Source organism: Anabrus simplex, chromosome 2, assembly GCF_040414725.1.
Source record: "Anabrus simplex isolate iqAnaSimp1 chromosome 2, ASM4041472v1, whole genome shotgun sequence".
In the NCBI taxonomy this organism is placed as follows: Eukaryota; Metazoa; Arthropoda; class Insecta; order Orthoptera; family Tettigoniidae; genus Anabrus; species Anabrus simplex.
This window is the reverse complement of record NC_090266.1, coordinates 480,257,707-480,279,187: the sequence shown is the minus strand read 5'-3', so window position 1 is coordinate 480,279,187 and position 21,481 is coordinate 480,257,707. Positions and strand designations below refer to the sequence as shown.

The 21,481-nt window shown below is 38.1% G+C and overlaps 1 protein-coding gene across 3 annotated transcripts in view; it reads left to right on the top strand.

Moving 5' to 3' along the window:
• Nucleotides 1–21,481, top strand: part of LOC136864190 (protein SET) — a 267,970-nt gene that overhangs the window by 86,443 nt on the left and 160,046 nt on the right. The window lies entirely within an intron of this gene.

The following is a 21,481-nucleotide window of genomic DNA, read 5'->3' as shown; positions in this document are numbered from 1 at the left end:
GCAATTCAGAATTCTTAAGTATATATTTAATGTCATCTATGTAGAGAGTAAAACGTAAGGCCACAAGGTGAGACCCTTGAGGAACTCCAATGATAATAATAGGCACAACAAAATGATTCCTCATTTTAACAATCAGTGGGCAATTTTTAAGATACAGTTCAAACCACGAGAGAAGAGGCCCTTTAATTCTATAACCTGTTAATTTTGGCAGCATTGTCAAAAGCTTTTGAGAAATCTGTATAATGCAGTCCACCTGCGAGTGGTTCTCTATTGCATCCAAGAGGAACTGATAGTAGAAAGGAAGATTGCTGCAGGTTGATCTCCTGAAAAGAAGCTATGTTGCTCATCACTGAGGATGTTTCCAAAGAGAGGTGTGACCTTGTCAAGAATTATAGAGTTAAAAATTTTGGAAATATGAGAAAAATTTGTAACTGGTCTATATGGGTTTTTGTCAGTTTTACCACCATGTTAGAAAACTGGACGCAATAATCCCTTCTTCCATTCCTCTGGAAAACACCTTGGTTTAATGATAAGTTGAACAGATGAGAGTGCTTCACATAAAATAAATGAGCAGTACTTGAAACACCATAAGGACCAACAGTTTTCTTTAATTCCGGAGATATCAATTTTTTGTAAATACCTGCCTTTCTAATGTTGATTACTGACAGATTGACTGAGAAAGGATAATTATTTGCCATACTACAGTAAAACCTTGATGCATCGTTTTTCAGGGGGAGTAAATGACCAAGGATGCGGGAAGAATTAAAATATTTGGGCAACATAAAAAAAAAGGGGGAAAGCAAAATAATAAAATATGGGTACTGTATTTGGAATTTTCATTATCAAAATATTATTATTATTATTATTATTATTATTATTATTATTATTATTATTATTATTATTATTATGAAAACAATAATAATGGCGTGTGGCCTCCAGAGCCAGGTGCAGGTCTTTTGAGTTGCTGCGTGATGGGCGATCTATGCACACATGAAAATACAGCCCTACCTAAGATTAATTCTAATGTTTAATTTTATTATTGTTATTAATTATATACAGTCGTATCAGCACACACTTTACGAAAACACAACCAGTTTTCGGACACTAAGGTCCATCATCAGTGTTAAAATTTAAATTTAATTTCACATAAGTGTGTAATCAAAATTGGTTAAAATGAGTTTAAAATGTAGCCGTGTTGACATCAACTGTAAAAATAAGAATAAGGAAAAGAAAAAAACAAGTGTAAAAGTATGAAAATAATGCATATAAACTTACATTGTTGTAAAAGTTACGGACATACCATAGGAAGGGCTGCCTTTTCGTCGTGATCAGGCTGTTGGTCGAGTACTGACAAACGTTCAGCTTTAAGTACGGAACCGGCTGCAAGCACATGTTACGTCACCTCAAGGTTTCGTTGCAAGCACCTGATGTTACGTCAACTCAAGATTGTAAACAAAATGTTGCTTGCGAATGTTTCATTTAAAATTTTATCTGGTTCCCTTGTCTGCGCCAAAAATATCTCAATATTTTCACGTGTAGTTAATTCAAATCCATAATTACCGTTAAAGATTAATTTCATGTCCTTTTCGATGCCTAAAAAGCTGTGGTTATTGTTGTAAATGTGTTCCGCAAAAGCTGAATATCTGTTGTACTTTACTGCCTTGAAATGTTCCTGATATCATTGATTTAAAGTTCGCCCAGTTCTTCTTATATAAAACATTTTACAGTCATCACAAGTGAGCCTGTATACTCCCGAATTGGAATATATATCTCTTATTGACACTATGTGCATTATATATATGTTCTGATATTTTATTTCTGGTTCGAAAAGCTGTTGTAAGTTGAAATTTCTTAAATATATTTGCAATTTTAAAAACTTGACTTCCAAAATATGTAAATGTAACAAATTGATTAAGTTCATGGATTTTCTTTCTTTTCTCATGGTTTTTCTTTTTTATCTCAGTTTTCTGTCTTACGTATAATACTGTCTATCATTTCTGGGTTGTAACCATTTTCTTTAGCAATTTGTTTTATTATTCTAATTTCTTTCAGTTTGTTTTCATTACTCAGGGGAAGTTTTAATAATATATTAATATAGCTGTTGTAAGCTGCTTGTTTGTGAGTTCCTGGGTGGTTGGAATTTTTATTGATGGTGGTGATGGTCTGTGTGGGTTTTCTAAAAATATTGAAATCTATCCTATTGTTGGATTTTGTTAATGTTAGGTCCAAGATATTTAACTTTTTATCGATTTCTTTCTCCATAGTGAATTTAATGTTGCTGTCAAGCAAATTCAAACAACCCAGGAATGTTTCAGGAGTAATGATGTCTCCATTTAGTTCTGGAGTATACAGACTCACTTGTGACGACTGTAAAATGTTTTATATAGGAAGAACTGGGCGAACCTTAAATCAAAGATATCAAGAACATTTCAAGGCATTAAAGCAAAACTGATTCAGCTTTTTCGGAACACATTTACAACAATAACCACAGCTTTTTAGGGATCGAAAAGGACATGAAGTTAATCTTTAAGGGTAATTATCGACTTGAATTAAATACACATGAAAACATTTAGATATTTTTGGCGCAGACAAGTTAACCAGATAAAATTTTAAATGAAACAGTCGCAAGCAACTTTTTGTTCACAATCTTGAGTTGACGTAACATCAGGTGCTTCCAACGAAACCTTGAGATGACGTAACATCATGTGCTCGCAGCGCGGTTCTGTACTTGAAGCTGAACGTTTGTCAGTACTCGACCAACAGCCTGAACACGAGGAAAAGCCAGCCCTTCCTATGGTATGTCCATAACTTTTACAACAACATTGTAAGTTTGTGTGTATTATTTTCATATCTTTACACTTGGTTTTTATTTTTTTTATTTTTACAGTTGGCGTCACAGCGGTCTGTGCGAGTCTGCCAACTTAGTAACTAGTTACAGGACTAGGCTATGAGAAAAGATTAGGCTAGGTTAGTTGTGGCTTGTAACAAGACTATTGGGCAGAGGGCAACAAAGCGGTCAACAGTCGTCCAGCATCCCACACACTCCAACATACGACGCGATTAATCTCCCTGTGACTTATTAAAGCGTATCTAGCGCACTGCCCGATTTTCTCACTTTCAACAAGTTGGCGGCCCTAACCAGCCTATACCAACACAGAAAGTGGTGGCATTTTTTAGTTTTACACTGTCTACATTTTAATTCTTGTGAATAAGAATACCTCTAGGGGTCGGCTAGTGGGTCGAGAAGCGTTAGCATCAGGAGGCTCATAGTGATGTTGCGCGTTAATAACCTGCGCACAGCACTCCAGCCTACAAAATCCTTGTTCAAGAATCGTTCGTACATTCTCGCGTAACCGGTTGCCCCGGTTGCCGCTGTTATGTGCTAAGAGTTTTGAGCAGTCCCTCTAAATTCAAAAAACGTTTGCGTATATTTTTGTTACATAAGATCGATCAGTCCGGGGAAATTGTGGCTGAGGACAATTAATTTTTCAACAATCAATCGGTGTGATAAAATGATTGTTCGAAGGAAATTTAACATTGGTGAATATGGAACATTTTTGGGACCGAATAAATTGAACGATGAATGCGGGAAAATGTCCCGTCTGGGAATGATGCATTGATGTTCTACTGTATTACTATTCTGATAAGAATACTAAACAGATGAAAACTGTTTAACAAAAAGATTTACAATGTTTTCTCCATTATCTGCTGTAACTTCATTAAGATGCGCTGTTGAAGGAATGTTACTACATGACCTTTTCGACTTAGATATTGCCAGAATTTCTGTGGTTTGGAACTGATGCTTTGTTCACAGTTGGAGACATAGTTTGTATAGCAAGATTTGGATTCTGAATTGCATTCATTTCTTAATTTCGGGAAATGCTGATAATCACTATTGAGACCTGATATTTTGTACTGCTTGTGTGCTTTCTTCTTTTAAGTAATCAGCATCTGCAATTTATGATTATACCACTTTGGGAATTTGGGAGTCATAAATTCCGTATGGGGATGTAAAATTAAATGCTATAATGTAGTACTGAATAGAAGGATTCTACTGCTTTATCAATTGATACATTCTGAAACATCACTTCCAGCTGAACTGTGACAGGTAATAATTTAGTCGATTTTAGTCACCATTTAAAAAGTCAAAGTAAAAACTGTAATCAGTTAAGGAATTGTATAGCTCATATATAGGTAAAGAAATCTCTAATGCTGGATGGTGTCTATTGAGGGGGACAATGCTTTCAGTACTAGATTTTACTTCATTGGTACTGGAGTTACTGAAAACCAAATCAAGAAAGTGATTCAGAAAATTTGGGATATCTTAAACTGATTTAAACAGAGATAAGAAAATAACTAAACTGGACTGCACTGTGCGGTTACTTACTGACAAGGCCAGAAAATGTTTCTTCATTTATTATCCAATTAAGATGTGGTAGATTGTAGTCACCAACAAGGAGCAGTAAATGATTGTCGAGATTTGATAATTTTTTTTCAACAGCAATGCAATGATGGAAATATTTTTGGAGAGGGCACCAGGGTGGAATGTATACAGCACCAGTGATAAATTTTGTGGTGTTAGAACAACTACTTTTCAACTGTGCTAATACATGGTATCAGTAGGTTTAAACCTCTTGCTAATACAGATCATTAACCGAGCTCGATAGCTGCAGTCGCTTAAGTGCGGCCAGTATCCAGTATTCGGGAGATAGTAGGTTTGAACCCCACTGTCGGCAGCCCTGAAAATGGTTTTCCGTGGTTTCCCATTTTCACATCAGGCAAATGCTGGGGCTGTACCTTAATTAAGGCCACGGCCGCTTCCTTCCCACTCCTAGCCCTTTCCTGTCCCATCGTCGCCATAAGACCTATCTGTGTCGGTGCGACATAAAACAACTGGCAAAAAAAAAAACATGCAGATCATTACACCTCCATGGGATGCCTTCATACTCGTTAAAGAAGACCTATCACATTTGAAAACTGAGTCAGAGTTCATCACTAATTTCATCATATAAGTTTGTTTCGGTTAATATCATGAAGTATAGTCAGCTAAACATGAAGAAAATCTAAGTGGTGTTAGTTTGCTTTGAAGTCCATTTACATTTTGATAGTATCCTCTAAAGTGTTCAACTAACCTTTTTATTGATGTCTTTGATCCTTTCTTACGATTGTGTATCTGACCTCTGTGAACTGATTCCCTATCTACATATTGTATTTCATTCCTGATATATGTTATACCATACTTTCTAAATCATTTACTGTATCGCTTAAGTTTTGGCCATTAGGATTTGCAGCCCCCTTCATTTTTGTAATTTCCCGAGAGCATTCTTCTAGATATTCTATTGAAAAGTTGAAGTTTCCTTTTCTGTCAAGTTGTAGCTCATGTTTTCCATAGTTACTGGCTCTAAGCCAACTATTAGCATCGGCAAAAGAGACATCACAAACCATAACTCTCATCTTTGTTCTGTATTGAAAACGGCTATCTCGCTAAGTTTACAAAAGGAGTATTTTTATTACCCCACCTATTCAATACAATTAATTCCATGGTTATATGGTTAAATAAACATACAAATTACTAAATTTAAAGGGACATGTTTTGCCCTTCTTTTATTGGGCATCATCATCCTTATTTAATCTTAAAACAAGCATTGGTTAGAGGACATTATCACTTATAACTTACAAAAATTGAACTGTGATGTGTTAAAAGTAATGACACTGTGGAATAGTTGTTATAAAATAAAGATGTTGAGACATAACATATACAACACATGCTAAAATCCCTTAAAACAACTTGAGAGGTTTGTCAAAAAAGAAAAGAATTCTGTTATATTCTATAAACAACACATGTCCGACACTGAAGTGGATCCTCTTCGTAAGAAATTTGTACATACGCATCGCTTGGGGATCAGCTATCGAACTCAAAGACTTCAATAGACAAGAATGGTATTACAATACACAAAAGCTGAGGTTGAATTCTGTTTCTTATTAAAAACACAGGAGCTAAAAAATATTGGCTGGTAAAAAAAGGCAATGTCTTTTCGCTCAACAGAAGGTGCACACCAGTTTATCTACCCTGAAGATCCTCTTGTCTCACAGTGCTGTACTCAACATTTTATGCAGATCAAACAAATATATAATCTAACACCAAATCCTGAGGTCTAATGTCTATGCCTTTTAACCTTTAGTTGATTAAAGTCAAAATTGTGTGGAGTTAGAGGGAGAATTTAGTTGTGTGAAGCTGGTTTATCAGAATTTGATAATTGTTAGTTTGTATAGATCTCCAAATGCCGATGGTCATGTATTTCTTAAGAATTTTGAATTAGTAATGGAAAAAATTTTGAAGTTTAAGACCAAAGTTGCTGTTTGTGGGGGGGATTTTAACATAGAGATTGTATATTCAGAAGGGCAGATTTATAGAAATTTTCTGAATTTACTAAGAATTCTACATTTAACTTGCACAAACAAGCTACCTACAAGCTACTGGCTAGGATAATATTCCTGTAAATTTTTCGAGAGATTTGTATAAACTTAGACTTGCTGGTGGAGGTTTTGCAGATCATAACCCCTTGCTTATATCATTCATAACCAGCCTGACATAATTTACAATGATGAACCTGTTGTGATGAGGGTAAAAAGTCAGGGTGATGATTTTATTAACATATTTATTGAAAATCTGAAACAAATTAACTGGGGCTTTGTATTTGGATTTCAAATGGGAGAAAATGATACTGAAACTGTGTTTGGAAACTTTTTAGATAAATTGGTTGAATTGTGCCATTTATGTTCACCACTGGTAAAAATTAGTCAAAAACTTAAAAGCAAGAAGTTGAACTGGTATACCGATGAATTGACGCAGTATAGAGAAGGAATGCTTTTGCTGTATAGAATTTATAAGGAACCGAGAAGAATGGCGTTCATGAAGCTTATCTTAATTGTAAAAAGTTATATATAAGAAAACTTATCCATGCCAAAACTCAGCTTGTGAAAAATATATTGAGAATGCACCCAACAAATGCAAGGCGGCAGGGGGTGTTACAGTACAAGACAACTTCCCTACTCGTACTCAAGACACATTTCTCGATTCGGAAGAACTGAATAATTATTTCCTAAACTCTCTAAAAGAAAATGGAGATCAAATTAAGGCAACAGGTACAGCTGTGAGTGACTTTCTTCACAATTAACCCCCCTGCTGAAACACTTTCCATTGGGTTGAAATTGCATCTGATGAAGTAATTGAAGTTAGCTTGAAATTATAATCCATTTGATTTCTGAACCTCTAGCTTTTATTTTTAATAAGTGTTTGGAGTTTTTCGTGATTTAGTTAAAATTTCTAAAATTATTCCAGTATTTAAAAGTGGGGACAAAGAATTTCTTCAGAACTGTCGTGCAGTCTCAATTGTTCCAATAATTTCTAAAATATTTTAATCACTTTTGTACAATTTAGCAACTATTTTGAAACTTATAATCTCCTATCCGACAGTCAGTTTGGGTTTCGACAAGGTAAATGTAGTACTACTGCTGTTCTTGAAATTGTTAATCAGATGTTAACAGCTTTTGAAAACAAGCAGACGATCTCTTTGGTGTTACTTGATTTAAGTAAAGCTTTTGACTGTATTAGTCATGAAATTTTACTGGCAAAGCTTGAGATACGGTGTCGAGTATCCCTCACTGAACATAATTAAGTCATACTTAAATAACAGATATCAGTTTCTCTATTAAAAATAGGTATTCCACTTTGAAGAAAGTTAGAACTGGTGTGCCACAGGGCTATGTCCTCGGTCCATTTGTATTCATTCTGGCAGTCAATGATTTACCGCAAAGTGTCAAATGTCATACTCTTATATCGTATGTGGATGACACAACGTTATTTACAGAACACCAGAGCATCTCGGGCTTACATCAGGTGTCACAGGAAGTTTTTGCAACTGCATTGCATTGGTTTTCATCCAATAGACTGTTGTGCAATCATGATAAAACTCAATATCTCACACTAGGATTATCCAAAGATATTGAAAGTCAGTCAGTCGGTCAAACATTTGGGTTTTCATATTGAGGCCAAATTGAACTGGGAAACACACATTGATCATGTTTGTAAAAAAAAAAAATCACGAGTGGCCTATTTGATATGGAAATTGAAGGATTTAGTTAGCAGTGACTACCTAAGGATGGCATATTTTGGTCTCTTCCAGTCACACATTACTTGTGGACTACTTCTTATGTATATACTTCTATACAGGGTGATTAATTTAAAAGTTCAGAGCGGAGTGCCGAGGATTAGGCGCGCTAGGAAGTGGAGACAGAGTGCAGTGCCCGCAATGCAAGCAGGCATAGTCGGCTCAAAGAAGCGGTATGATTACACCTATAGAAACTAAACGAAACTGAACTCACCGGCTACATAAGTGCTCTGGACAAATAAGTAAGTGAATTAACAAATAAATAAGTCAGCTAGGAAATTAAACTGAACACACCAGTATTTACAGACGATGCTGAAAGTGATCTCCTTCAGCTGCAATGCAAGCTTCACATCCTGTAATCAGATTTCGAAACACACTTTGTAGTTCATGGACACCGATAGAACGCACATTGTTCCTAATTTCAATTTTTAATTATTCTGCAGTTCGAGGATTATTCCTGTAAACTTTTCCTTTAAGATTTCCCCATAGATAAAAATCACATGTGCTTAAATCAGGCGAACGAGGGGGCGATAAGCCTTTACTGATGATCTGATCATCATCGAACAATTCCTGAAACCGTCGCATAGAGCTACACGCCGTATGGGTCGTTGCACTATCCTGCTGGAAATAGCTGTACCATTTCTGTTCTTCAGTCAGTTCAGCAAAAACTGGTTCCAGAATGTTGTGAATATAACGGTCAGAAGTAATCATGTCCTGAAAAAAATATCGGACTGATAATTCGTTGGGCACCGATAGCGCACCACACACCCAACTTCACATCATGCAGAGGTCTCGACTGTAAAATGTGCGGATTGTCTGTATCCCAGATTATATTGTTCGGTGAATGGACATATCCACTCAAATGAAACCAGGCTTGGTCGTTCATAAAAAGAAAGTTCGTATCCACAGTACCGTCGTGGACACTTCATTAGCCAATTGCAAAATCGTATTCTTGCTTTGAAATCTGTAGGCAGTATGTTACGGACTGAATGAGTCCGATAAGATGGTAAATGTAACAATTTTGTTGCATTACGTGATGAAGAAGGGGAAATACCACTTTCCTGAGCTACTCTCCGAAGCGACTTATGTGGACTGACCTGGAGTCTTGCCTTTATATCTTCTAACCTCTCCCGTGTGAGAGCTGTTCTCCTTCGCTTCTTTTTATTGCTTACGGAACCAGTACTACGTCACTTGTAAACAAGCTGATGCACGTTACGTTTTGATGGTACTGTTGTACCAGGAAATTGTCTGCGGAATTTTCGAAGGCACCTTTTAACTGGTTTTTTCTTCTTGTGCAAATAACACTCGACCAAAAATATTCTTTGTTCTATAGTGTATTTAACCATCGTGATAATAACCTCACAACACATATTAAAAGTCCAATAGTTTCTAGCAAACTGAGGGACAGAGTGCTAAACAGCTGCGCGCTGGCTGTGAACACTACTTATCTCTTCTACTATGGCCACATACAGTTTACCAGACATCTGTTATCTTCTCTAACACAGCTTCTCAGTTTTTTTTTTTGCTGCCTTCCTGACTATTTAAAAATAAGACAAACACACCTAGCCAGTGTTGGAAACAATCGCCGAGAACAGGACCGCTAAAATTGAGAACCTCAGGCCTTTTGAGAGTGCTGCTATTCTAAAATTTGAACTGCATTGGCAGTTTTCCATCACTTGTCACATTTCACCTGGCATGTGTTTCCTCTCAAACTTCAATTCTCTAGTTTTTCTCTCCTCTCTTAACTAGTCGCGATGGTGACTACAGAGACACTGTCAATTCTGAATTTTTAACACAGTATTTATCCCTTTTTTTAATTGAATCACACTGCAAAGTGTTTGGTTTGGGAGGTCCACAACTTCGCTATATACACTTATTGTTTGTTTCCGTCTTCTCATTTTTCATTTTTTCTTGATAGGTTTCAACACACTTTTAATTTCAATTATGTAAATATGTTAACTTTTTTTTCAGTGAATATGTCTCAAATGAGTTGATCTAATGATGGAAATATGTATATATTGACTTCTTTTTAATTTCTGTCATGTCTTCTTTGTTTTTCATTTGTTCCTTCATCATAATTTCAACACATTTTTAGCTTCTATTATGTAAATAAATTTAACCCCCTTTTTTCAGTGATGATGGCTCAAACTAGTTGAACCTGCTTGACTATTATTACTCCCTCTAATGATGGAGATATGTGTGTATTGAATAGGACACATTGAATTTTCCTTTGTAAAGTATCATTATTATTATTATTATTATTATTATTATTATTATTATTATTATTATTATTATTTAAATACAACAGAAGCACTCTGGCCATGCAAACGCTGAGTGTTATACTAGTAAACTAAAAAGGTAAACTATTACATCCTGACGTCTGGACATACTAATGACTCCACTCGAAATCTCCCATAATATAAATTCAACATTTAATTGCTGTCACAACCCGTCTTAGACATTCTGAAGCGGCCGACCCTTCCTTGCGTGGGGGGAAGGAAAAAAAAAACAAAAAAACCCACTTCGTTGGGGCTGGCAGAAGGGTTTGTCTATCTGGAAACTGGCTTTATGGTCAGCCCATGACAAAATCTATTCCTAACCAGATTCAGTTACACATTGTAATGTCCCAAACTTCTACATAATTTTAAGAATGACTAGGTTCCTCTGTCTATTCCATACTAATAAACTTACGTCTAAGGAGACTCGTGGACATGTGTTTGCTTCTGTTAAGTTACAGGAGTTTAAGTGAACCCTTTCCTACAGTTTAATGTGGAATCCAAACCCTGGGTATCCTGCATTTCAAACCCACTGTCCTTACTACTTTATCCTTGGGCTTTGTACACTACAAACATTACATTTGAATTTCCCATGAGGAATAAATTGCATCTGGACTACCCGCCAGGAATATCTCTCATTCTCTGCGCCTCATGTTCTTTCAACCCTATGGACAAAACATTGCTGCTTCTAATACAATATGGACAGTAAACAACTAATTTCAAACACCCAAAAGGATGTCTCATTGAAACTATGACACTGCGAACTCGCACATCTCTAATTACCACTCGAGCGAAGCTTCGCCATAATACCACTACTCGACAAGAATATTGCAAATGATCTTTTCCAAAAACAATAAAATCCGTAACACGGACATTCACCTCGACGTGTCCCATTACTCTGTATTATTAGTATTATTATTATAAACTTACGGAATAAAAGGTGACCAAAATTTAATAGACTCGCGTGAAGTACTGGCTGTACTTTTATGGGCCGACTGTGCCTTCTTAATTTTTGTTTGTGGAAGTTATACACGTTTGATAGTTTATTTGTGGATTGAAAAGACTTGTAAGGAATTTTGCGATGTGTGCGCGTGCAAAAAACACTGAGGGTGAATTTTGTAATGTATTTTTATTCCGAAGTGGAACGTTAAATTTAGTCATTGCCCAAGAAATTAGTTCAAATGACGTAGAGAGTACGCCTACGGTTGGATGGTGGATGTTATAGTGTTTTTCAATGTATTCTGGCGAAGGGGGATTGTAAACATGTCATTTTAAATTAATTACATGGTTTATCTACACAGGACTAAATTGAAAAAGGTTTCAAAATGCACAAACCTATTGTAAGCTGCTCTGGGCACCCATTTTTAGTTCGTCGGCTTCTGGTTTTTTTAGTAAGCCATCCTTAAATTAGACATCCTTTATGGAAGCCTCCATCAATATATTTGGCAATCTGGTCACTCTTTTTTTATAATAATATTTTGCTTAAACTGAAGAATCTGAAATAGAACATATAAGGAAAATATACCCTTAAATTATGTTCTTCACACGATAACTGGATATGAAATCAGTGTGTCCAATTAAGGCACACTCGGTAAGCGATTAGCTAATTATGTTCATGTCACTCCGCGACGTGTTTTGAAAAAGTCCCTGCTGTGAGAACAATGAAGAATCGTCTCTGCGTGCCGAGGCCATGAATGCACAAGAACCCTGAGTTTCCCTAAGTTCAAAATGGCGCACCCTCTAGACCGATGTTTGGCAATGATTAGAATACTATTTCCTCGTCTCTAGGGCCTCTAAATTGTGTGTCCAGAATGTATGTGAAGCATGCCTAGTTACGTTAATACCATTTGTGCATAGCGTAGCTGCTTTATGTGGTTGCACCGTGGCTGGCCAATTGTATAATATCAATTTTTTGACAGGGATATTTCTGTCGCGTAACAAGTTGCATTTCTGAGGTAATATTATATTTTACAAAAATGTCAAATGTTTTGTCATTTTTATTTCAGAAATATGGTAGTCCTAACAACCCAGCTATCCATGAATATAAATGCAGACTTTCGAGAAATTTTGTTCAGCAATTTTCCCATGTTTAACCCCTTAACAGCTGTCGCACGAGTATTGTGCTTGACGCCTTTAGGCATTCTTGTAACTCTAAATGTGTTCTTACGTTGGGTTTGCTGCCTATAGGTGTCTGTCTATTCTTAACACCTTGTGTGCCACGTGAGTCCAACGTTGACTCACAGAGCTTAATGGCACTCGGGCCGCGTGAGTCCGCTATGGACTCGCGCACTCTCCAAGTCTCAGGCCCCGTGGTGCCATACTGTCATCATGCTCGACATGGAAACATATGTAAAATGAAAGTAGGTTGCCAGTACGTCATGAATCTATTCTTGGCCTGTTCATTTGCGAGTCTGATGTGGCACCACGTAGCCTGGACGTCACTATAATATATCAACCACAATAAATAAATTATGATGACATTATTTATTGTTTTCTGGTTGTCATGTGTACAAATAAGAAAAGATTTTACTGTATAATGTACTCATAGTCCATTGTCTCATATCACGGTCTATAGACGAATTGAAAACATAGGGCATAAAAATTACATGAACTTTCTAGAAAAAATATTTGTAACTTTGTCTCATTCGCAATCAAACTACAAATTGGTACACTTTTTGCGTATTAAATTAAAGTATAACAAATGAGACTTTCTGAAGAAATATAATTTAAACTGTGTTTCACAATCACACTACAAATTTGGGCACTTTGAAGAAACTGTCCAAACAGAAGAAATTTTCACAGGCTGGTCATTTGAACTTAGATTGTAGAGTCTTCTTCATGGCATATTGCCTTCCTGATTCCTGATGGATCTCTTCATAACACTTACTGCATTTTTGTCTTCCCTGCCGGCCTAAATCATCCAGTCGGTGGGGTAATACCCTTTTTTTTGTTGTTTTTTTTTTTTTGGTTTGTTTGTGGGGGAATGTGAAGATCTTTGATACCAGTACCTGTTAACTGTTCAACAATGTCCTCTTTGAACTGGGTAACAGATATACTCTCATTCCCAAGTTGATTTGAAATAAATATATATATATACATACATACATACATACATTATCATTATAGACTGTTATGCCTTTCAGTGTTCAGTCTGCAAGCCTCTGTGAATTTACTACACATCGCCACAATCCTCTATTTGCAACTAGTGTTGTGCCCTCATTTAGTTCTATACCTCTTATCTTTAAATCGTTAGAATCGTTAGAAACCGAGTCTAACCATCGTCGTCTTGGTCTACCTCTACTTCTCTTACCCTCCGTAGCAGAGATAGTAGGTTCGAATCCCACTATCGGCAGCCCTGAAGATGGTTTTCCGTGGTTTCCCATTTTCACACCAGGCAAATGCTGGGGCTGTACCTTAATTAATTAAGGCCGCGGCCCCTTCCTTCCAACTCCTAGGCCTTTCCTATCCCATCGTCGCCATAAGACCTATCTGTGTCGGAGCGACGTAAAGCCCCTACAAAAAAAAAACCTTTATTCTCCTCGGTAACCTATCCTCCTCCATTCGCCTCACATGACCCCACCACCGAAGCCGGTTTATGCGTACAGCTTCATCCATAGAGTTCATTCTTAAATTAGTCTTTATCTCCTCATTCCGAGTACCATCCTGCCACTGTTCCCAACTGTTTGTACCGGCAATCATTCTTGCTACTTTCATGTCTGTTACTTCTAACTTATGAATAAGATATCCTGAGTCCACCCAGCTTTCGCTCCCGTAAAGCAAAGTTGGTCTGAAAACAGACCGATGTAACGATAGTTTCGTCTGGGAGCTGACTTCCTTCTTACAGAATACTGTTGATCGCAACTGCGAGCTCACTGCATTAGCTTTACTACACCTTGATTCAATCTCGCTTACTATATTACCATCCTGGGAGAATACACAACCTAAATACTTGAAATTATCAACCTGTTCTAGCTTTGTATCACCAATCTGACATTCAATTCTGTTGAGTTTCTTACCTACTGACATCAATTTAGTCTTTGGGAGGCTAATTTTCATACCATACTCATTGCACCTATTTTCAAGTTCCAAGATATTACACTGCAGGCTTTCGGCACAATCTGCCATTAAGACCAAGTCGTCAGCATAGGCCAGACTGCTTATTACATTTCCACCTAACTGAATCCCTCCCTCCCATTTTATACCTTTCAGCAGATTATCCATGTAAACTACGAACAGCAAAGGTGAAAGATTACAGCCTTGTCTAACCCCTGTTAGTACCCTGAACCAAGAACTCATTCTACCATCAATTCTCACTGAAGCCCAGTTGTCAACATAAATACCTTTGATTGATTTTAATAATCTACCTTTAATTCCATAGTCCCCCAGTATAGTGAACATCTTTTCCCTCGGTACCCTGTCGTATGCTTTCTCTAGATCTACGAAACATACCGTATTTCACGGCATATTCGTCGCACTTTTTATACCAAAATTTTCGAAAAAAAAATTGTAGGGTGCGACCATTATACGATGAATATTTAATACCAGTATTTGTATTACTCAAAAAATGTATTTATAACTAAATTGTATTTGATACAAATTTAAGATGCACGTAATACTCGCGTTTATACATCAAAATAATTAAAATAGTCTAAAACAAAATTCATAATTTTTCGCAACAATTCGGCGAACGTTTTTCCAACCTGAAAATAAAAATGAACTTATTAAGTTAATTTGTCATTAATTTGAGTATTAAAGTTAAAACATTACACTTGCAAAAAATTATCGCTTTGTTGTGAAATGCGGACTTACCGGTACGCAATTTATTCCAAATCTTCGGTGTCGCTATCGCAGGTTTCGCTATCTGATGCGCCGTCCTCGCCTCTGTTAATACCAGTATCAGATTCTTCGTCTCCCTGCCACACTGCGTCATCTTCGGAACCGTCTAGTGCATTCGAAATCCCAGTCCTTTTGAAGCTCTTGGAGACTAGTTCAGGTGGTATAAGATCCCAACTCTTTTTCACCCACGAGCATAACAAGTCCAAGGGTGGACGCCTGATATTTCCGGCGGGCGTCAATTGCTGATCGCCGCTCATCATCCACTCGTTGTAAAATCGATGTAAGTGGTCTTTAAAGGGTTTATTAACACATACGTCTAGTGGCTGCAAAGCAGATGTTAGGCCACCAGGAATGACTATCTGTCGTGTCTTATTTGTAGTGAGAATTTGCTTCACTTCGTTCACGAGGTGACCTCGGAAACTATCTAAAACAAGCAGAGCTGGTTGTTTTAGTAGTGCAACAGGTCTTCTATTCCACACAGTTTTAACCCAGTCCAGCATGAGTTCTACGTCCATCCAACCCTTTGGTTGCACTCGTACATGAATTCCACGGGGAAACTGTATATTCTTAGGCATCGTTTTCCTCTTGAAAATGATGTAAGGCGGCAACTTTCTCCCGTCAGCTGTAATGGCTAGCATTGCCGTGCATCGCAATTTCTCACTACCGCTGGTTTTCATTAATACACTCCGTGATCCTTTTAGTGCAATAGTGCTGTTGCGAGGCATATCAAAAAAGATTGGAGTCTGATCGGCATTACCGATTTGAGAAAGCAAGTACGAAGTTTCCTTGCGCAAACGTATGACAAATCGGTGAAAATTTACAATCTTGTCCGTGTAGTCAGCAGGCAACTTTTGGCTTGCTGTTGTTCTCCTTCGCACTGACAGATTGTGTCGTCGCATGAACCCCTTAATCCACCCACGAGTCGCCTTAAACTGAGTTACCGGTATGTTGTGTTTGCACGCTACCTCCTGTCCCTTAATTTGTAACATTTCATATGATACACTGCAGCCATTGTTACGTATTTCACTGACGTACCTAAACACTTCTTCGTCAATTATAGGAAACTTCCCTGTTTTAGGACCTCTAAACGCGCGTCTAGAGGGGTTTGTGCTTTTTAGCTTGTTTTTTACTTTCCGCCAGTCACGCCCCAACTTTTCACTCACAGAAAATTTTCTTTCTGCAGCTCTGTTCCCGTGCTGTTCAGCGAAGGCAATTACGCTTAGCTTGAAGCCCGCAGAATAGTTTCTATATTTACCCATAATCGCTCATAAATGCTTCACACGTTAATGTTTTGCGATATAAATGACTTTCCGTAATTGTTCACTATTAAAACAAATTATTTCTGCAAACACCCAAAACACAAATTAAAAACTTAAATTCTCACGCACACATGTCTACAGTAATCACGTAAATCTGAAACAAATAAATGCATCTGTGATCTGTCCATTCCAGAGCAGCCAATACTGTTAGGCAGCAAGGAAGCATGCAACAATTGTATCAGTTTAGCTCGTTGGTTGCGACACACCACTGCGCTTGCGCGAAGCTCGCAAACCGGAGCTCTAGCTAGCGCGGTGTAGATCTACTGTATAGTTGATTGTATTCCGAGACGTCAGTAACAAACATTCATTTTTTTCAATTTCTTTTAAACATACGGTAATTAGGTTAATATTTCTTCCCAATTATTGATGATTTTACATTACATTACTGACGTGTTTATAAAATAAAACTTTAATAGCATTGGATAATAATTATCTTGACTGCTTGGATAAAAGTTTTCATCCCATGCCCGGACACTTATGACGTAGTAGTAAGATAAGAGTCTAGCGATGACAACTGAGACATCGTAAATAATTCGTCTGAATAATTCCGTGGAAATCTGCGTTATCGTCTTGGATTTCACTTCGTGCGCAATAACACAGGAGCCGGCCCCATGGTGTAGGGGTAGCGTGCTTGCCTCTTACACGGAGGCCTCGGGTTCAATTCACGGCCGGGTCAGGGAATTTTACCTGTATCTGAGGGCTGGTTCGAGGTCCATTCAACCTACCTAGCCGGTATTTCCTGGCGACGTTGCCGATAAGCGATAATTTACAGCCTTACGTATTTCAAATGGGAACTCCTAATATGTACAGTAGGTGGTGAATAAATAGTACACTGTCTCGCGACAACGTTGTCAAACTGCCGATAGTCTACCGGTAAGCCATGCGTCGTACATATACCGGTATTATTTATTTGTACGTTGTGCAACATGTCGCAAACGTGACTGTGTTGCCAAATTGCCCATACACGTATTTAAATTGCGCATTCATGTGCAACTTACGTTGCAGTTCCATTTACCAATTAACCATATTAGTGAACAAAATTTGGACGTGCGACGATTATGTAATTAAAGGTTTAAAGTCCGATTTTTGTATTGAAAATAAAGGCTGCGACATTTACGCGGTGGCGACGATTATGCCGTGAAATACGGTAAACACAACTGCCTATACCTCTCGTAGCATTTTTCAATTACCTGGCGCATACTAAAAATCTGATCCTGACAGCCTCTCTGTGGTCTGAAACCACACTGGGTTTCATCCGACTTCCTCTCAACTACTGATCACACCCTCCCTTCCAAGATGCCAGTGAATACTTTACCTGGTATACTAATCAATGAGATACCTCGTTAGTTGTTGCACTCCTTCCTGTTCCCTTGCTTATAGATAGGTGCAATTACTGCTTTTGTCCAATCTGAAGGTACCTTACCAACACTCCATGCTAATTTTACTACTCTATGAAGCCATTTCATCCCTGCCTTCCCACTATACTTCACCATTTCAGGTCTAATTTCATCTATTCCTGCTGCTTTATGACAATGGAGTTTGACCATCCTTTCCACTTCCTCTAGCATAATTTCCCCATCATCATTTTCCTCCTCCTCATGTGCTTGGCTGTTCGCAACACCACAAGGATGATTTCCTTTTACATTGAGAAGATGTTCAAAATATTCCCTCCACCTCTCCAGTGATTCCCTGGGATCTATTATGAGTTCACCTGAATTACTCAAAACACTGTTCATTTCCTTTTTCCCTCCCTTCCTAAGATTCTTTATTACTGTCCAGAAAGGTTTCCCTGCTGCTTGACCTAGCCTTTCCAGGTTGTTACCAAAATCTTCCCATGACTTCTTTTTGGATTCAACAACTATTTGTTTCGCTCTGTTTCTTTCATCTACGTACAAATCCCTGTCTGCCTCGGCCCTTGTTTGGAGCCATTTCTGATAAGCCTTCTTTTTACGTTTACAAGCTGCTCTCACTTCGTCATTCCACCAAGATGTTCGCCTTTTCCCATCTTTACACACAGTTGTTCCTAGGCATTTCCTTGCTGTTTCTATTACAGCATCCCTGTATGCCACCCATTCACTTTCTATATCCTGACCCTTCTTACTGTCTACTGTTCGAAACTTCTCACTAATCATATCCATGTACTTCTGTCTAATTTCCTCGTCCTGGAGATTTTCTACCGTTACTCGTTTGCAGACAGATTTCACTTTCTCTACCCTCGGCCTAGAGATACTTAGTTCACTACAGATCACATGGTCTGTATCATCAGAAAATCCGCAGAAAACTCGTACATTGCTAACAGATTTCCTGAATTCGAAGTCAGTTAAGTATAGTATATTATGGATCTGGTACCCCTAGCCTCCCATGTGAAGCAGTGAATAGCCTTATGCTTGCAGAATGTATTCGTAACTGCTAAACCCATACTAGCACAGAAGTACAGTAAACACTTCCCATTCCCATTAGCTTCCATATCTTCCCCACATTTACCAATCACCGTTTCGTATACTTCAATTCTATTCCCAACTCTCGCATTGAAATCGCCCATTAGCACTATTCTATCCTTGCTGTTGACCCTGACCACGATGTCGCTCAATGCTTCATAAAACTTGTCGACTTCATCCTCATCTGCACCCTCACATGGTGAATACACGGGCACAATTCTAGTCCTAATTCCTCCAACTGACAAATCTACCCACATCATTCGCTCATTTACGTGCCTAACAGAAACTATGTTGTGTGCAATGGTATTCCTGATAAAGAGCCCTACCCCAGACTCTGCCCTTCCCTTTCTAACACCCGTCAAGTACACTTTATAATCTCCTATCTCTTCCTCATTATCTCCCCTTACCCGAATATCACTTACTCCTAGCACATCCAAATGCATCCTCTTTGCTGACTCAACCAGTTCTACTTTCTTTCTTCCATAATCCCCATTAATATTGATAGCTCCCCGTCAAATTCCATTTCGTTCGCCAGGTTGTTTCCAAGGAGTCCCTCGCCTGTCAAATGGGAATGGGATTCCGATACTCCCATAGGTCCGAGGCTTGCTTAAAGTGTTCTGAGCTCGGTAAATTCATGAAGCAGGATGCTACCCTACTTGCACATAGTCCAAGTGAGGATCTCTCCTCTAACCGGTTATGGACCACCGGTGAATTGTATAGTCCTAGCCGCCTGAGCACAAGGAGGGCCACGACTCAGAATATGTCCGAGATGGCCACTCCCATTCCATAGCAACTGGTATCCCTACTCTCAGGACCACTTACTAGGCCACTCAGCCGTTGCCCATGGTTCACGAACTACGACGTGACTACAGTAATCCACAAACATGAACCACTGAAATATATATGCATCTTGTGCCGATCAATATCTATATAGCTATTTTTCTGTACCATTTCTAATCCCCGTCTCAGGGAAGTACTATAGCTCTTTTTATGATTTGATAAATCAATGTACGGTTTGCATTTGTTATACTATATAACACTCTGTGGCTTTTGCATTCACCATCCCTCCTCTTAATAGTGACCATCTCACCAGTGTGTTTAGTTGTCAAAATTAACACGTCTCTTTTATCATGCGCTTTCTGAACAACCACACCAGTGATACTTTCACGGGCTCTTGTCTCTCCTCTTGCTAACTTCCTTTTAGTAACATCGGTTGGATTATACTTCCAGTTAGATTCCAATGTTCCAAAGGTATGAGTTTTATTCTTTAGTAGTTCATCAGCTAATGAGACAGACCAGTGTGTCAGGAAGGTGAGAACTGTGCTAGGATATATGGTGACACATTGGTCTCACGCAGCCTATACAGCTGGAAGGTAGTGTCAGTGGCTGCGTGAGACCAATGTGTCACCACAATTTCAACACAATGTTATGACTACAATTTGGCCCAAGATGCCTAAGAGGTACATTTCTGTAATAAGATGCGCTATTTTATACTCTATAGTAAAAAAGATAGAATGGCCTGGATGGAATTTTTTAAAAAATGTATATGTGGCACTTAAGCTGTTAATCACTTCTGCCATCTACTATTGTATTTTAAAACTAATTCCACTCATATCAGATGTGATTATTGCTGTCCTATTAATTTTTATCCGGTCTCATGCCAGTCGGGTAGTTCCCACCTAGGCGGCAGTCCGACAGCTGTCTCGTGTTGCCTCTTGCGGTCTGCACCAAATTCTTCGTGAAGAATTGTGTATATGAAAATGTTCCGGCACTTATTGAACATTTCTCTTTTCAATTCATTTTTTCTTTTCCAAAAGACAGCTAGGACTGATTCTCAACTTATCTTAATCTGGTGTCAAAACCGGCAGAGCAGTACTGTGATTCGACAGTGAAATCATAACGTCCAGGGAGAACTTCTGGTGATCCAGTTCAACGACTGACCACACGTCACTTCATATCTGAGAACCCGCTGACCGGAAGTAGGAATCGCTCAAGAAAACGTTGTGTTGTGTGCCTGTCAAACCAGAGGCAATGGGAAACTGTCTACTGCTGTGAGGAATGTGACGTGGCACTTTGTGCTTGCCCGTGCTTCCGTATTGACCACACTGTGCGAAATTTCTGAATGACCTATGAACCAGAAAGTATGTATAACCTATTGATGCATTATGAACCAGAAAGTATGTATTACCTATTGATGCATATCTGAAAACTTGAAAAATGTCACCATAATAATGAAAGGAACACTTCTTATATTCACTTTTGTATGAACACACTGTGTATATATGTATAATTTTACAGATTTTTAAGCAAAACAGTAATAATATAATGTTATTGAATTTCTATTATATCACTAATAATTTAAATAAATCAAGTAAAATATTATTTTTCGGTTTAGTATTTACATCTGCCGCATGCTACTGTACCCATTCCAAAAGTGCACG